Below are 16,178 nucleotides of genomic sequence, written 5' to 3' on the forward strand. Positions count from 1 at the left end.
TAACAAACACACACACACACACATACGCACACACGCACGCAGTATGAATGGGGAAACTGAGACCCAGACAGGTGACAGAAGTTGCCCAGAGTCTCGCAGCTCTTAGGAAGGAGACTTGCAATCAAACTCACACAGCCTGGATCCTAGATGCAGCCCTGCCTCTCAAAGGTCATCTCTCCTCACTGCCCCTCCTGTCACCTCCAAGGGCAGAGCCAGGTTGGATCTCCTGGCTGGGACCCAGGGCTCATGTCACACCCTGGGGGTTTGGCACACTCGAGACTCCAGGAGTGTGCTAATTGCACTTCACTCAGATCAGATTTCAGATCTCACCTGATGCTCCCAACTAGAGAATTCTTAAATACCTATTTATTTGTCTGACATCTGTACTGTACTTGAGCACCCCTGCTGGGCTCATAGAAAGCTAAACAGGACTTCCATTAGGTTCTTCCCATTTCCCCTCAGCAGACAGATACAAACAGAAGCAAGAGGAACAGTAGCACCTCCCATGTCACACACCCAGCAGTGCTTGGCAACAATTCTAAGCACACCCAGCAAGGCCAGCAAATATTTTGATAATCTGTCCCCTACAGAATTCTCCTGTGGAGAACACATGGACACAGCCAGGAGCCATCTTTCTTTCAGCAGATTCACTACAGGAAGAAACACTACATCAGTGGAGGGGATTTTGACTCTTAAGGCTTTAATATAAAGGGAAAGGAAGCAGGGTTGGAGGCGGGGGCTGCCCAGACATCTGGGGTCCCTCAGCCCCCAGCGTGGAGCAGGGAGGGGGGCTGCAGTGGACATTTGTCGAGCAGGAGGCAGATGCAGTGGGGGTTAAAAGCTCAGAACTTCAGAGTCAAACCTGGCTTGAGGCTGGGTGACTTCCCGCAAACTGCTCCACACTCTCTGGTCCTCAGGTTCCACACTGTCAAATGGGGATAACAGGAGTACCCACCTCTTGGACTGGCCCTTGAGAATTAGAAACAGTAACTTTAGCAAAGCGCTGAGCACAGGGCCTGGCACATGCATGACCTGAGTCACCATCAGACACACGACTGTCATTGTGAGATCCTTCACTTGGCTTGAAATGAGCTCATGGGGCGTGTTCTCCACTATCACTGGTCCCCTTTTTGAGCCTTCTTTAGAGGATCTGAGGCCCCACATCTGACCCAAAATGTGCCTTTGGGGGGAGAGGGAGAGCCCTGAAAGCTGGGCAGCCGCATGGCCAAGAGTTCAGGGCCCGTCCTGGCAAACAACCCACAGGTGTCAGGTCAGCTGGGCAATGAGAAAAGCCCTACAGATTCCTAGCATGGGACATTTCTTCACAAAGGCATATAATTTTCCTTAACAACATTAACGAACATTTATCAAAAGCAGAATAACATAAAGCCACTGAGACAAAAATGACTTGGTCTCCGGGTAGAGAGCAGGTTGGGCAGGACCTCAGGGGCTTGTTTGACCTGGTGCCTCCTTCCCAACCCTCATGCACACTTTCTAGCCTCACCCCCAGGGCCTCTTTCCCAAGACGAATTTACCTCTACCTTTGGTGTAATCCCAAAGGATACAGAGCATTGCCCTGGGGCCCAACATTCTCCTAGTGACTCACCCACCATTTAGGCAATGAGTATCTGAGGAAGAAGAGCCACTGCCTGGGACCCTGAGCCAGGGTCACCAGGGTCACCTGGGTCCCTGGTGCCCAATAGCCACCTTCTCCTCTGAGGGTACCCAAGACCGCCCCAGGGGCAGGGTGGGATCTGGCCCTGAGAAGGGGCTGGGTGAATGTAGCAAAGAGCTCAGGCCACACAGACTGGTGGTTCGGGATGGGGTAGTTTGGACACACCGCATTTCCACAGAAGAAACCTAACCCTCCTGTAAAGGCATTGACCCATCCCACCTGAAACTTTAGGAGAGACATTCTTGTATTGGAAGGTCTTGGGGCCAACACACGAGCCCTTGTAGACATCCCACCACCACTCCTACCCCCTGTGCATATCCACATCTCTGTGACAGTCCCCCCCCTGAAGCCACATGCCCACTATATTTCCTTCAAACAGCCCACGAATCCTGTTGAGTGTTATGGGGAGAAAATGTGTGTTCAGGTGGCGGGGGGTGTGATTGGTTGGGGGGCGTGGGTATTCACGTAGGGAGGGAGAAGGTTGACAAGAAATCCAAGTATATGGCCCAGAAAAGTCTCAAAAGCAACTGCAGCCTGGCTGTCTCCTCTCTTACCCCAACTTATCAGCTAGAGCCAGGGGCAGGGGAGGTTCGTGGCCAGCTTTGCCTGGCATCTGTCCTACTTCCCACACCTGGCACCTGGCTTTGAGCAATGGAAGTGGCTACCGTGGCAACTAGGTCCTGCAGGAAGTCCAGGGAGCCCTGGGTTCCGGTCCAGGCCCTGTATAGTGAGGACAGCAAGGTGCCCGGTCCCTTGGCTGCAGGCGCCGGGGCAGCTCCAGAGCACTTCATCAAGACTGGAGGTGGGGGGGATCCCTGGGTGGCTCAGCGGTTCAGCGCCGCCTCCAGCCCAGGGTGTGATCTGGGGGTCATGGGATCGAGTCCCACGTCGGGCTCCCTGCATGGAGCCTGCTTCTCCCTCTGCCTGTGTCTCTGCCTCTCTCTTTCTGTGTGTCTCTCATGAATAAATAAGTAAAATTAAAAAAATTCTAAAGCCCTAGAGTGCAATCAGATGTTGCACTTTTATTTTTCACGGTTTATCTTCAAAGACTTTGGCAGCCAAAACAATACAGCTTTTCTTTTCTTAAAAAACCTCCAAAACTAAAAAAAAAACAAAAACAAAAACAAAAAAAACCTCCAAAACTCAATAGACACCCCCCCCCCCCAAATCACTGAGGACAGGAAAGCCAGTTTTTGCCAATCTTACCTAACTCCATGATAAAGCACCTTTTCTATATAGCTTTTAAATTGTCATCAGATTAAGCCAATGATCTTCCTGAGCTGGGAAGTTGGTTCTGGCTCCAGCCTGGGTTGTTTCCACAGCTAGGAGAAGGGGGCAGAATCTTGACTCCAGTGGGAACTCAGGGTGTGGGATGTATATGTGGAGAAGCTCACAGACTATATAGAATTTAAGCACCTGATCTTTTAATGATCTTTTCAGTATTTAGAGGGGCAGGTATATGTCTCTGCCTCTCTCTCTCTCTCTGTGACTATCATAAATAAATAAAAATTTAAAAAAAAATTAAAAAAAAAAACTTTAGAGGGGCAGGTATTAGGACTGCAGTGATAATCATGGCTCCCCAGGCCTATTTACCCTGTGACACTGACTTTGGATGTGGTGTCTGTGTGTTCCAGGTTCTCCTGTAAAAGAGGAAATAAAGGCAAACTGACAGACCTCCCAGGGAAAGATGCATGGATGTTATTTCATATAAACCTCCAAGCTCCTATAAGCAATTGCCTAAGGTGCCTATATAAAATGCAACCTTTTTTTTTTTTTTTAAGATTTTATTTATTTGGGAGAGATGGGTAGATGGGGAGGGGCAGACAGTAGGGAGAGGGACAAGCAGACTCCTCGCTGAGCACATAGGCTAACTCGGGGCTCAGTCTCATGACCCTGAGATCACGACCTGAGACGAAGCCAAGAGTTGGATGCTCAACCCACGGAGCCACCTAGGCTCCCTTAAAATGCAACTAGTAACCGCCTCAAGCCTTTACATTCCCCCTTACCAAATTCCCATTGTTTCCTCAGATCTTTTCCTCTCAGAGGTGATGGGACTAAGGGAACTGGCACACCTAGTGTGTCCCTTTCTAGCCACAGCCACCTTCTGAAGCCCAGAGAGTGGTGGCCTGTTCTGGGGGGGCAGGTTCAAGTCAGGGTTCCCTGCCCTGACACCCTCTCCCTTATGTCAGGTGATCTAACTTCTGTGTGGCTTCCTGGCTCCATCCTTAAAAATGAGGATAATTATTGTTGGCTGTTGGGCTACCCCAAAGTGCTACCAGGAGAACTAAATAAGTAAAACAGAACGATCAGCATCACTAGCTATGACATCATGTTATCATTACAGAACAGAAAGGACAAGAAAGGAAGTGGCCACATCCAAAGCACAGACTCAAGGATATGATGAATAAGGACCCAGAATTACCTAGGAAATGACCCCCTGGAGCCTCTGGGGGTTAGTCAAAGGACTCTCCTAAAGCTCCAGGCACTGCCCCAGAAGCCACTTGGTGGGCTGGATCAACACCATTCCACAGCCCCGGTCACTTCCGCTGGCTCAGCACTGCCCTGAGCTCCAGGGCTGAGAGCAGCCAGCTGGCCATTTCCTACCTCGAGCAGATGTCGCTGCTCCTGTGGGTGAATGCACAGCAAAGGCCTTCTGGGTTCAGTGTGAGGAAGTTACCGGAGCTCAGACAAGGCTGGTTCTGCCGCAGGTTGAGCTACATGGGTCTCAGGCTGGTTGGACCTGGGTCTGTGGCCTCTCCCGGGCTTGCCTTCCGGGCTACAGAGCTAACGCTGCCCATTCCACTCAGATGCTTCTTTGTCTGTTGTCTGAACAGCTGACAACTTAATTCTCAATAATAGTGACTCACAGGATAGTGGTTCCCTTTTTTATAAAGCAGTCTTCTGTAAATCAAACTTTCCTTCTAGGTGGAGAAAGGTCTTTGCTTTTCAGTAGACAGAAAGAGAGGCAAGCAAAGTATGGTGATTAGAGGCACAGATGTGGGGCTAAATTGTGTTTCAATCTGGTGCCACCACTTACAAAGTGGTGCAACCTTGGACAAATTAATTTAACCTCTCTGCGCCTCAGGTTCCTCATCTAAAATGGGGATGATAGTAACAATTCATAGGGTCATCATGAGGGTTAAATGAGTTTAGAGCTATGCTGGTTCATAGTAAGTGCTTCTAACAGTGTCTGATAAATGTCCAATGGTGGGCACCTGGTTATATAAAATTCATATAATGGAATACTGCACAGCCACTAAAATCTCAATTATAGAAGAGTAGCGATATGGAAATACATTCATGATCTATTCCTCTGTGAAACAATAAGCTCCAAAGCAAACTACAGTATAACAAAATAAAAAATAAATCTATGTACATTGAAAAATGTATTAATATACACTGAAAGAATTTTTCCAGTCCTCCAAAATTTCTGTGTTCTGTGTGTTACTTTGGTAATAAAAAACCATAAGAAAACAATACAAATTACTCAATAATGAAGTACAGTAACAATTATTTAAATGTAGATATGCATAATCCAAATTAAATGATCATTCTTTGAAATAACAACGATGATGGTGATGATATTATTTCTAACAGTCTTGAGCCTAAATCATTCAGATCTGATGCTGAGAGATGACCACTGCCACATACTTCAATGGTTAGTCAAATGTTATCATCAAAAAGAAAAAATAATATTATACGCATATGTGGCTATGACATGCTGTTTTGCTTCTGGAAATAGTCAACAGCTAATTCATACCAACACAGCCAGATTTAAATCTTACCGAGGCCACAGGTGACCTACATATGTAAAACAACAAAAAGCAAATGACCCATGTGTAAAAGCAGTGAACTGAGAGTGCTTTGCAAGGTGATGAGCCAGGGGGCGTCACGCCAGTTGCATGCATAGACAGGATGGGGCAGGGCGAGCGTTCCTCCCACCATTGAGTCAGAGGTTTCAAGAAGGAAATGGAACTTCAGGCTGCTAAAATAAAGGAAGGAGATAAGCATCTCCTTTTACTGCTCAGTTGTGTAGGACTCAAATGGAGAAAAGACTGAGTCAAGAACCACCTCCTGAACCATGACCTTCGGTAATGAGCAGGCTTTCTACTCTGTCACCAAACCACTTCTCACTCTGCTCCAGGATCTTACAAAACAATAAACCTCCAGACATATCTGATGGACGAGGTGGACATGAAATCGAACCCTCAGTGTGTCAGAGAGCAAGCACTAGGGTGAGCCCCCAAACTACTTTAACCTCACTTGCAAGGTGCCTCATCTGGTTTGGCCTGGTGTTTTGTTAACGCTAATAGTTTCATATGCCCTCTTCCCAAATCCAACCGCAGCTTCTTTGCAAGTTGTTAGGATCTTATTCATCTCCATATTTTTAGACCATAAATTCTCTCCTTGGCATCCTGCTACCCGTAAAAGATGCGAAGAGCTTTGAAAGGAGTACAACATACTAGTTGCAAATTCTGAAATCAGCTGGCTGAATGAAACGTTGGACTTACAGATACTGGTTTCAGTTCTCCCTTCTGGCTTTCCAAATGTTACCACCAGTAAGGTCTCATATTCCTCACCTACAGACAAATCACTCCGCATGGGAAGGATCATTCAAATAATCCTTTGTTCCCAAAGAACCAATGGGGTCCTGGGGTTGCTGTGGCCCCTCCCAGCGCAGGGCTCAGTGCATGGGCAGACTGAGGTCCGCAGGCCATTTTATCAGCAAGAACCAAGAGTGATTAGAATACCCAGGTGCTCTCTGTTCATGTTTTGAGGATCGACTTCTAAGCTTCAGGCTTATAACAGGGGTCACAGATTTTGTATCAGGAGGAGAATTGATCGCACATTTGAAGAAGGCAATGCAAAGAATCACTAGTCATGCCACAATAACCTGAAAAAAGTCCTAATTGTGTTTCAAGAAGGGAGGGCTGGGGGACCCAGCTGAAGTCAGCGTTTTTTCCCTTCCAAGAGCATTTGGTTCAAAGCCACAGAGAAGAAAGGAACATGGGGGTGTCCATGGGCAACTGCTTGGCGCATGTGATAACAGCAGGCCTTCCTGGGGAGGGGGGTGTCTCTTTCGTCCCTTCACTTGCTCTCTGAGCCCAAGAGTCGGAGAGGCTACACTGATTTACAGCCTCATTTCTTTCCCCTTCTTTCCCATCCTCCCAGTCTGCAGTCCGTTCAAAGCACACTCAAGGGAAAGAGAAGCCAATGAATCTGTCCCGAGAAGTGGTTCTGAGCAAGCACTGACATTCTGACACACACTTTGTTTTCAGATAGGTCCTGTGTGCTTCAGTGGAGCGGGGGCTGTGCTGTGTGCAGGTGTTTGTAAGGGTCCCTGGAACACAGAGCCCTCTCTTAGCCTAGGCCACCCTGACAAGGATGTCTTCAACTACTGGCATCAGATTAGCATCGACAGCGCTGAGTGCTCAAAGGCAGCCCTCCTCTCAATTCTCCCTTAGAACTGCAAGAAGCGGGGCGCCTGGGTGGCTCAGTCGGTTGAGCAGCTGATTCTTGATTTCGGCTCAGGTCATGATCCTGGGATCCTGGAATCGAGTCCTGTGTCGAGCCCCATGTCCAGCTCCATGTCCAGTAGGGAGTCTGCTTGAGATTCTCTCTCCCTCTCCCTTTGCCCCTTCCTCTACTCATCGTCTTGCTCTCTGAAATCAATCAATCTTAAAAAAAAAAAAAAGGGAATGGCAAGAAGGAGGGAGGGGAATATATCCCACACTAGATACAGAAAGAGAAAAAAGAAGTCAGTTTATTTTTTTTTTAAGATTTTATTTATTTATTCACAAGACATAGAGAGAGAGAGAAGCAGAGACATAGGCAGAGGGAGAAGGAGATTCTCTGTGGGGAGCCCGATGCAGGACTCGAGCCCAGGACCCTGGGATCACACCATGAGTTGAAGGCAGACACTCAATTACTGAGCCACCCAGGAGTCCCAAGAAGTCAGTTTAGATACAAAAGCTGTTGTGTTTTTCAATTCTATTTCTCATTTGTGGAGTTTCGACTGGAGGAAAAAAATTCTTTATCTGATCAAGGCAACCCTCCTCTGTAAGGACCAGAGTTTTGCTCCTATCACATAATCTCTATGGAATTTGCTACCCTGATGGAACATTACATAATTCTCTCACATCTCTATGTCAAATATATATATTTTTTAAAATAAGAAAAATGTTAACTTTCTATAATCAATGCACAAAATGAATAGATATACTCAATGCTCTGTTGTTTGCTTTCCCTTTGCAAAAGTGTTTTGGAGAACACATACTTTTTGACCCCTTTTTGCTACTCAAAAAAGTTTAGGCTTGCTTGACCAAATACACAAGGGAATGAAATAAAAATCTAGGTGCCCCAGTACTTTCAAAGCAGTATAAATCCATTCCTGGTGGGACAGGGGGTAAAAGGGTGGATGATGAGACTCGAGAGGTGGCCTCCCTCCTGCACCTGAGCCCTCGTTTCTGTCTTTGCCCCTGCTGGAGGGTTCAGTCTGGGAAACCAGGCAAGCGTAGCTATGCTGTGCCTGCATAGCTGGGGCAGGAGAAGCCTTCTCCCTGCTGGTGCAGGTATCTGTCACGTCTTGGCCTCTCTAGAGGTACTTTTGAGTACGGAGAACCAAAACCCAAAGTCACTAATTCTGAGAGAACATACCCTAGCAGGGCTAATCAGAGAACTCCTGCAGAGACTGAAGGGCCCACTGAGCTCTGCCGGTGTGTGTGTGTGTGTGTGTGTGCGCGCCTGCGTGTGTGCAATCACATCTCCAGCACTCAGACTTTGAATCTCCGCACTCTTGCCTAAAGGATGGCTATTAGGGTCCCTTCTGCAGGTCACATGGGGAGTTCAAATCCCTGAGCGGAGGCTGCTTTCCACAGCAGCACTAGCTGTCCCCGAGTCCCATTCCTGTCCTACTTCCACCTCTCTGTTTCATCCAAGTGTCTGTTTCTGTCCTTGGACACTACTCACAGATTCCTGAGTTTTTCAGGTTTTCCAGACAGCAGTGTCTCTTAAGAGCCTCCTACTCGCTGGTTAGGTCTCCCCCTGGCTAAGTGCCATCCTGTAGACTTCCTAGGCTCCTCTGTGGCCCCCCACCTCCCACTCCCTCTTCCTCCTCCCACCAGCGACACTGCACTTCTCTCTCTTTAGCACCTCCCCTCTTCCTTCACGGGCTCCTCGCCCTCCCTGCCACTGTTCTCTTTCACACCCTTTTCCCGCTCTCTCCCCACTCTGCTGCCCGCATCATCTCCAGCCATCGCTGGCCTCCAGGGGCCCCGGGCAGGTGTCACAGCGAGATGAGGAACCGCCCCCACTGAAGACAAGCTCTAAAGGGATTTTCCAATTCTAATAGCTACAATTCATGGCGAAGGCCACAGCAGGACAATATTCCTTAGGACTGGGTTGCTACCTTCTTCCCACTAATCTAAGAACCTGGGCTTCCTTAGAGCCTCCAGGGCTGGTCCTCTAATCATTTGATTTCTTAGTAAGACCCACAATGCCACGCTCGCTCTCTGAACCCTTGCAACACTGGTCTTCCTTCAGTTTCTCAAATGTGCTATATTTCCTCCTACCATAGGAACTTAGGTCATGCTGGTCCCTCTATCTGGAACATTCCACCTCTTTCCCCTCCTTTATCTATTAACTCCTTTTGTTACTTAACTGTTGCTATGTAACAAATTATTCCCAAACCTGCCAGCTTAAAATAACACAAATTTGCTATCTCATAGTTTCTTTGGGTCAGGAATCTGGGAGCAGCTTAGCAGGATGGTTCCGGGTCAGGGTCTCTCAAGAGGTTACATTCGAGCTGTTAGCCTGGGTTTCTGTCTCCTGGAGCCAGAGGATCCTCTTCCCAGCTCACTTACTTGGTGGTCTGTAGGCCTCAGTATCTCCTGGACTATTGGTGGAAACCTGAGTTCCTTGTCACATGGCCTTCACATGGGCTGCCTCATTATCCTTAGGGCCTGCAAGCTGGCTTCTCCCAGAATTAATTATCAGAAAGAGAGGGAAGGAGCCCCAAACATAAGCTGCAGTCTTTTGTAACCTGATCTCAGAAAGGATCCATCATCCCTTCTGGCGTACCTTACCGGTCAAGCAGGCAAACCTGGCGCAGTGTGAGAGAAGACCACACGTGGTGTGAATATCAGTGTGTGGGGGGCCTGGGGGCTACTGGGGAGGCTGACTTCATTATCACTTCCTTTCCCTTAACATATTTTTGTAGGATTTTTTTATTAAAGTTTGTCTCCCCTCTTTGACCATAAGCATCTTGAGAACTTTTGCTCATACATCAGTTAGCTTTTGCCATGAAACAAACTGATGAAGCACTCGGTGGCTTAAAAAAGCAGCCAATGTATTAGTTCTCAGGTGTCTGGCATCAGGTATTGGGTTAGCCGGGGCTGATGGGCCTAGGATGGCCTCATTCATCTGCCTGGTGGGTGGCTGGCCATTGGCTGGAACCATGAAAGTGAATGGGCCCTGTGTCTCTCATTATTCAGCAGGCTAGGCAGGGCATCTTTGCATGGCAGCGGTAGGAATTCAAGAGTAGGAATGAGGGGTGCAAGTCTTTGATTTGGACTTCTATCCCTTCCTATTGGCCAAGACAAGTCACAAGGCCAGCCCATGTTCAAAAGGTGGAGAAACAGACACAAACTCTTAGGGGGAGGAGCTGCAAAGTCACACCACAAAGAGCCATGAAGAATGGGAAGGAGGAAATATAGCCATTTTTATAAATAGTTTATGACAGCACACCACAGTATCCCCAGAGCCTAGTGCAGTGCCTGGCACATTGAAGGTACTTGATAAAAACAGTATTTCTTAAATGAATGAGTTTGGATGTTTTATCTTTAGTTGTCTTTATTTTGCCTTTGGCTTGTCTCCCTCGCCATTGTGCAGCACCGTGAAGACAGGGCACCTATCTCATTCATGTTTGTGACCCCACAACACTGACGGGGCATTGGGCTTCAGTAGTGATGAATAAATGTAGTGCCAACTCCTTTCAAACTCTCCCTGCAGGGGGATCCCTGGGTGGCTCAGCGGTTTAGCGCCTGCCTTTGGCCCAGGGTGCAATCCTGGAATCCTGGAATCCTGAAATCCTGGGATTGAGCCCCGTGTCGGGCTCCCGGCATGGAGCCTGCTTCTCCCTCCTCTCTCTCTATGTCTATCATGAATAAATGGGTAAATAAATCTTTAAAAAAAAACAAACTCCCCCTGCACATCACCATCATTTTGCCTTCCCCAGAGCCTAAAGGTTTCCACAGGAGGTCTGTGCAGGCTTGGGTCCTGAATCTGTCATTTAGCAGCTGTGTGACTTTGGCAAATCCTTCACCCTGCCTCAGTTTCTTCTTCCACAAAATGTGGATGCCTTCCTCAGAACCACTGCGTGGTTCCAGTGCAATTGGAGGTGTGGGTGCTCAACACAGAGGCAGGTACTGCATAAATGTCACCCCCTTCCCTTTACCCTGATGCCCCACATCACCTCAACCCCAGGCCCCTCTGCCCTGGCCCTGTCTCTCTAGCCTGGCCCAGCAAGGCCACATCTGTTGCACATGCCCAGGTCCCTTGAGCACAATCACTGGCATCCATATATTAGCAACTCCTTGACCAGCAGTGCAATCCCCGCACCACAGATGGGCAGGACAACCATCTATCACAGGTGATTTTTGCCACCACCAGGCCAAGCTGTTCTCATCCTGGAGCCAGAGGGTCTTCATCTTGTGCCCCTCAGGGGTCTGGAGCCCAGTTGCCTTCTGTTGCCCTGTCCTTCTGTTTGCCCTCCAGTCACCATAAAAGTGCTCACTGCTTAGGTTTGTTTAAAAATCCTCTACATAGGGACACCTGGGTGGCTCAGCGGTTGAGCATCTGCCTTCGGCTCAGGACATCATCCTGGAGTTCCAGGATCGAGTCCCATATCTGGCTCCCTGCATGGGGCCTACTTCTCCCTCTCTCTCTCTCTCTCTCTCTCTCTGTGTGTGTGTGTGTCTCATGAATAAATAAATAAAATCTTTAAAAAATAATCCTCTACATATTTCTTCTTCCCAGGTTGGCTGTCTTCTCATGTTCTCCCCTTTCTTTCTTTGCACCTTTTTCTCCCTTCTTACCCCCACCCTTTACATTTTTTACCTTTTTTCCATATGTTAGGCAGCATGCTTAGCACTTGACACTGTCTTGTTAATTCTTACATCAGACCTAATGGCATAAGAACTATTATGACACCACCATTTCCCGGACGAGGAGAGTGAGACTCAGAGAATTCACCTAACTCGCTCACAGCCACACACTTGGTAGGTAGTGGGGCCAGGATTAAAGCTGGGTTCTTGCCTCAAAGCTTATACCCCTGCCCTCACTTTATACTCTTATTGCCAGGCTGAGCATCCAAAGGCAACTTCCTGCTAGAACGTTCCTTCTCCTCTCTGTATGGCTGGTCTAGAAGTTCTCCAAAGTGACTTCCTTCCCCCTCAGCAGCTCACTTTCCTTTTTTCCTTAGGGCAAGCATGTTCTTGCCCTTTCTGTAATGATGGAAATGTCCTCTGCACTGTCCATCATGGTAGGTACTAGACACATGTGGCTTTCTGAGTACTTTTGATATGTGGTCAGGATGACTGACAAATTGCATTTTAAATTTCATCGAATTTTAATTAATTTAAATAGCTACACATGGCTATTGGGCAACACAACTCTATGGTCTCATCTTTGTGCAGTTTCTACTGGAGGGAGGATGGGAAGTGGAGGTGGGGAAGGGTACATGGGGAGAAAAGCAACTTGAGGAAGCTGCAGAGCTATTTTCTCATGAATATTTACCTAACACTAAGCTTCTCATAAGGAAAAATCATTTAATAATGTCCAGATTCCTGGTCCAAGATTCTTTCCTGGACCTTGGCCTCCTAATCACCAATTCCTGGTGAGGTCATCAAGAATGCCAGGCTTTGGAATTATGTTGAGGTTTTCCAGGGGGACAGCCTTCCTGAGCAACATGCAGACTAAAATGTACTCATTCCAGTGAGAAATCACTGAAGTAAGATTTCTTTCTTCAATGTATTGCTGCTAAAATCAGTATGACCTTTGGCTTACAATTTACAATCCCATAGAGCTTTCCACTCTATAGAATTTCTGGAAATGCAGATTTAAAAACTCATAAGCAATGGTCTCAGAAACCCAAAACGCCACTTTTTGTATTGAATCAAAACAGCTTCCAGGACTTGTACACACAGAGACCTCAGAAATGGTTGCTTGATGAATTTGATGATCATGAGGCTTCAATGATGAACAAATTTCTATTGGGAGAATCTGCCCAGCTTCTAGAAGCAAAAAATTCATTCTTTTATTCATTTATTCATCTAACTATCCTTCTATCCACCCACAAACATTTTCTGACTTACAGAAAGTTCTAAAATGCAGGTGGGGGTGGCACCTGGGTGGGTCAGTTGGTTGCGCATCTGGGTGTCTGAATCTTGGTCTCGGCTTGGGTCATGATCTCAAGGTTGTGGGATCAAACCTCGGGTCATGCTCAGTGCTCAGTGCAGAGTCAGCTATAGGGATTCTCTCTCTCTCCTCTTCCTCTACCCCCTGCTCATCCACTCTTGTGCATGTGCATACATGCATTCTCTCTCTCTCAAATAAGTGAAAATCTAAAAAGAAAAATAAAGTACAGGTGGGGAAGGGGGATAAAAAAAGAGAAAGACAAATAACTTACAGATTCAAATTCTTTTTAGTTTCAAAAATAAGTAGGTTTTATGCCAGTAACCCAAAGGACATATAGCATTGTGTTCCTGCTCTTAGTATCTCCTACCAGGTATCTTTTATCTATCTATCTATCTATCTATCTATCTATCTATCTATCTATCATCTATCAAATACTGTCAAGTCCCTTTAATGAACAGATTGTCTATTTATTATCACAGAATTTTGGGGTTATAAAGCATTTTATTTTATTAACGATTTATTTATTTTTATTTATTTATGATAGACATAGAGAGAGAGAGGCAGAGACACAGGAGGAGGGAGAAGCAGGCTCCATGCCGGGAGCCCGACGCGGGACTCGATCCCGGGACTCCAAGATCGCACCCTGGGCCAAAGGCAGGCGCCAAACCGCTGAGCCAACCAGAGATCCCCTATAAAGCATTTTAATTGTAGTTTTATTATGAGACCTCAATAAACTGCAATTTATCTTTTCACATACCTGCTTTTCCCTCTAGAGTGGAAGCCCTCGAGGGCAAGGACATATTGACTGCAATATCCTCACTCCCTAGAGCACTGCCTGGCACATAGTGGGTGCTATTAAATGTTCCCTGAAGGAATATATAACCACAGAAATGTGATACTTGGTTAGATTCATGATCCACCCAACCAGCAGTCTGTCTCCAACGGGAGTCAAAAATCCCAAAGGAATCTGAAGCAACTGGTGCTGAGGTCAATCTCCCATGAATTCATGGACTCCCTCCCTACTTGATTATATGTTCAGTTTCTAGTGTCTTAAGGAATAAAAAATTCTCTAAGTGTACTAGTCACAAATAGGACCTTGTTTTTTCTTTTCTTTCTTTTTGTGCGTGTATCCTAAAACCTCATCTACTTCTAATAACACAATATTTGGTGAAGATTTCAAGATTATAATAGTCACATCCATGACTTTCATAGTTTTATGAACTTGTTTTTTTTCAGCTCAGGTCATGATCCCAGAGTCCTGGGATCCCTGCCCAGAGGGGTGTCTGCTTCTTCCTGTTCTTACCCCTGCTCATGCTTGCTCTCTCTCTAATAAATAAATAAAATCTTAAAAGAAAAAGGCCCACGGGATCCCTGGGTGGCGCAGCGGTTTGGTGCCTGCCTTTGGCCCAGGGCGCGATCCTGGAGACCCGGGATCGAATCCCACATCGGGCTCCCGGTGCATGGAGCCTGCTTCTCCCTCTGCCTGTGTCTCTGCCTCTCTCTCTCTGACTATCATAAATAAATAAAAATTTAAAAAAAAAAAAAAGAAAAAAAAAGAAAAAGGCCCTGTCTCCAAATATAGTCACATTCTGAGGTCCTGAGAATTAGAACATTGATACCTGAATTTGAGGGGAACACAGATCAGCTTATAACAGCAAACATAATGTTTGCTCTAGAAGTTGAGCAGGAGAGAGCATCAGGAAGGGAAGAACAAGAAGCCATTTCTGGTTTGTAGTTATATTCAGTCTTAACCCAATACAGAATTGCAGTGGCTGGCACATAGTAGGCATGCAATTAGTATTTGTTGAATGAGTGGTTAAATAAATAAATAAATAAATAAATAAATAAATAAATAAATAAATAAAAGAATAGGGGTGCCTGGGTGGCTCAGTCCATTAAGCAGCTGCCTTCGGCTCAGTTCATAATCCCAGGGTCCTGGGATCAGCCCTGGGTCAGGCTTCCTGCTCAGCGGAGAGCCTGCTTTTCCCTCTCCCTCTGCCCCTGCTCCCTGCTAGTGCTCTCTCTAGCTTGCTCTCTTTCTCTCAAGTAAATATATAAAATCTTAAAAAAAAAAAAAAAAAGGAATATATATTCTATACAGTTTTTGTCACCGGACCTTATAAAAGGCACCCTGAGTCGATTATATAGAGATGATAAAAAGGCAGAATGGGTGGCTTTCGTATTAAAAAAAGGCTTTTTTCAAGAACACATTCTGGTCTTGAGTCAAAAAGGCAGACTGGGAATGGAGTCAAAATTAGATGTGATAGAAGTTCATAAAAGTATGAAGGGTACTGGGTGACTTAGTCAGTTAAGCATCTGCCTTTGGCTCAGGTCATGGTCTCAGGGTCCTGGGATTAGGCCCCATGGCAGGCTCTGCACTCCATGGGGAGTCTGCGTCTCCCTCTCCTTCTGTGATCTCTCTTCTGTCTCTCAAATAAATAAATAAAATCTTTAAAAAAAAAAAAAAAAAAAAGACCGCAGGGTCCTGAGATCAAATTCTGCATTAGGCTCCATGCTCAGTGGGGAGTCTGCTTGATATTCTCCTTCCTCCCTCCCCTCTGCCCCTCTGCCCCTTTACATGCTCTATCTCTCTAAAATACATTTTAAAATCTTTTTTTTAAAAAGATCTTGTTTATTTATTAGATGGAGAGTGAGCACAAGCAGGGGTAAGGACAGAGGGAGAAGCAGACTCCCCACTGGGCAGGGAGCCCCATGCGGGACTCTATCCCAGGACCCTGGGATCATGACCTGAGCCAAAGGCAGATGCTTAACTGACTGGAGCCACCCAGGCGCCCCATGGAGATAAGGCCTTTAAAGATGTAATTAAGGTAAAATGAAGCCATACAAGTGAGCCTTCACCCAGTATGACTGGTGTCCTTGTAAGTGGGAAAAATAAAGATACAGACACAGGGAGAAGACAGCCACGTACAAACCAAGAAGAGAGACCTCAGACGAAACCAACCCTGCTGATGCTCTACTCTTGGATTCCCAGTCTCCAGAACCGTGAGAAAAGTTCATTTCCGTTGTTGAAGCCACCCAGTCTGAGGTACACTGTCAAGGCCGCCCTTGCAGACTAATACCTTTGTCA

The 16,178-nt window shown here is 46.5% G+C and overlaps 1 protein-coding gene and 1 long non-coding RNA gene across 3 annotated transcripts in view; one reads left to right on the forward strand and one right to left on the reverse strand.

Annotated features, from left to right (window-relative positions):
- The window catches only part of BCAR3 (BCAR3 adaptor protein, NSP family member), a 156,163-nt gene that overhangs the window by 130,917 nt on the left and 9,068 nt on the right, over positions 1-16,178 (reverse strand). Inside the window, exon 1 of one of the 2 annotated variants that reach the window (XM_072834566.1) lies at positions 4,280-4,434. The exons of the other annotated variant lie outside the window; for it this stretch is intronic. The gene's annotated coding sequence lies outside the window, so the exon portion shown is untranslated. Of the gene's footprint in view, positions 1-4,279; positions 4,435-16,178 lie in introns of those variants that run through there. 2 annotated transcript variants of the gene reach the window in all.
- LOC140637977 (uncharacterized) lies at positions 11,921-13,844 on the forward strand. Its single transcript, XR_012035092.1, has 3 exons — positions 11,921-11,952; positions 12,035-12,215; positions 13,635-13,844. It is a non-coding gene; the product is annotated as an uncharacterized lncRNA (long non-coding RNA).

Source organism: Canis lupus, chromosome 8, assembly GCF_048164855.1.
Source record: "Canis lupus baileyi chromosome 8, mCanLup2.hap1, whole genome shotgun sequence".
Lineage (NCBI taxonomy): Eukaryota > Metazoa > Chordata > Mammalia > Carnivora > Canidae > Canis > Canis lupus.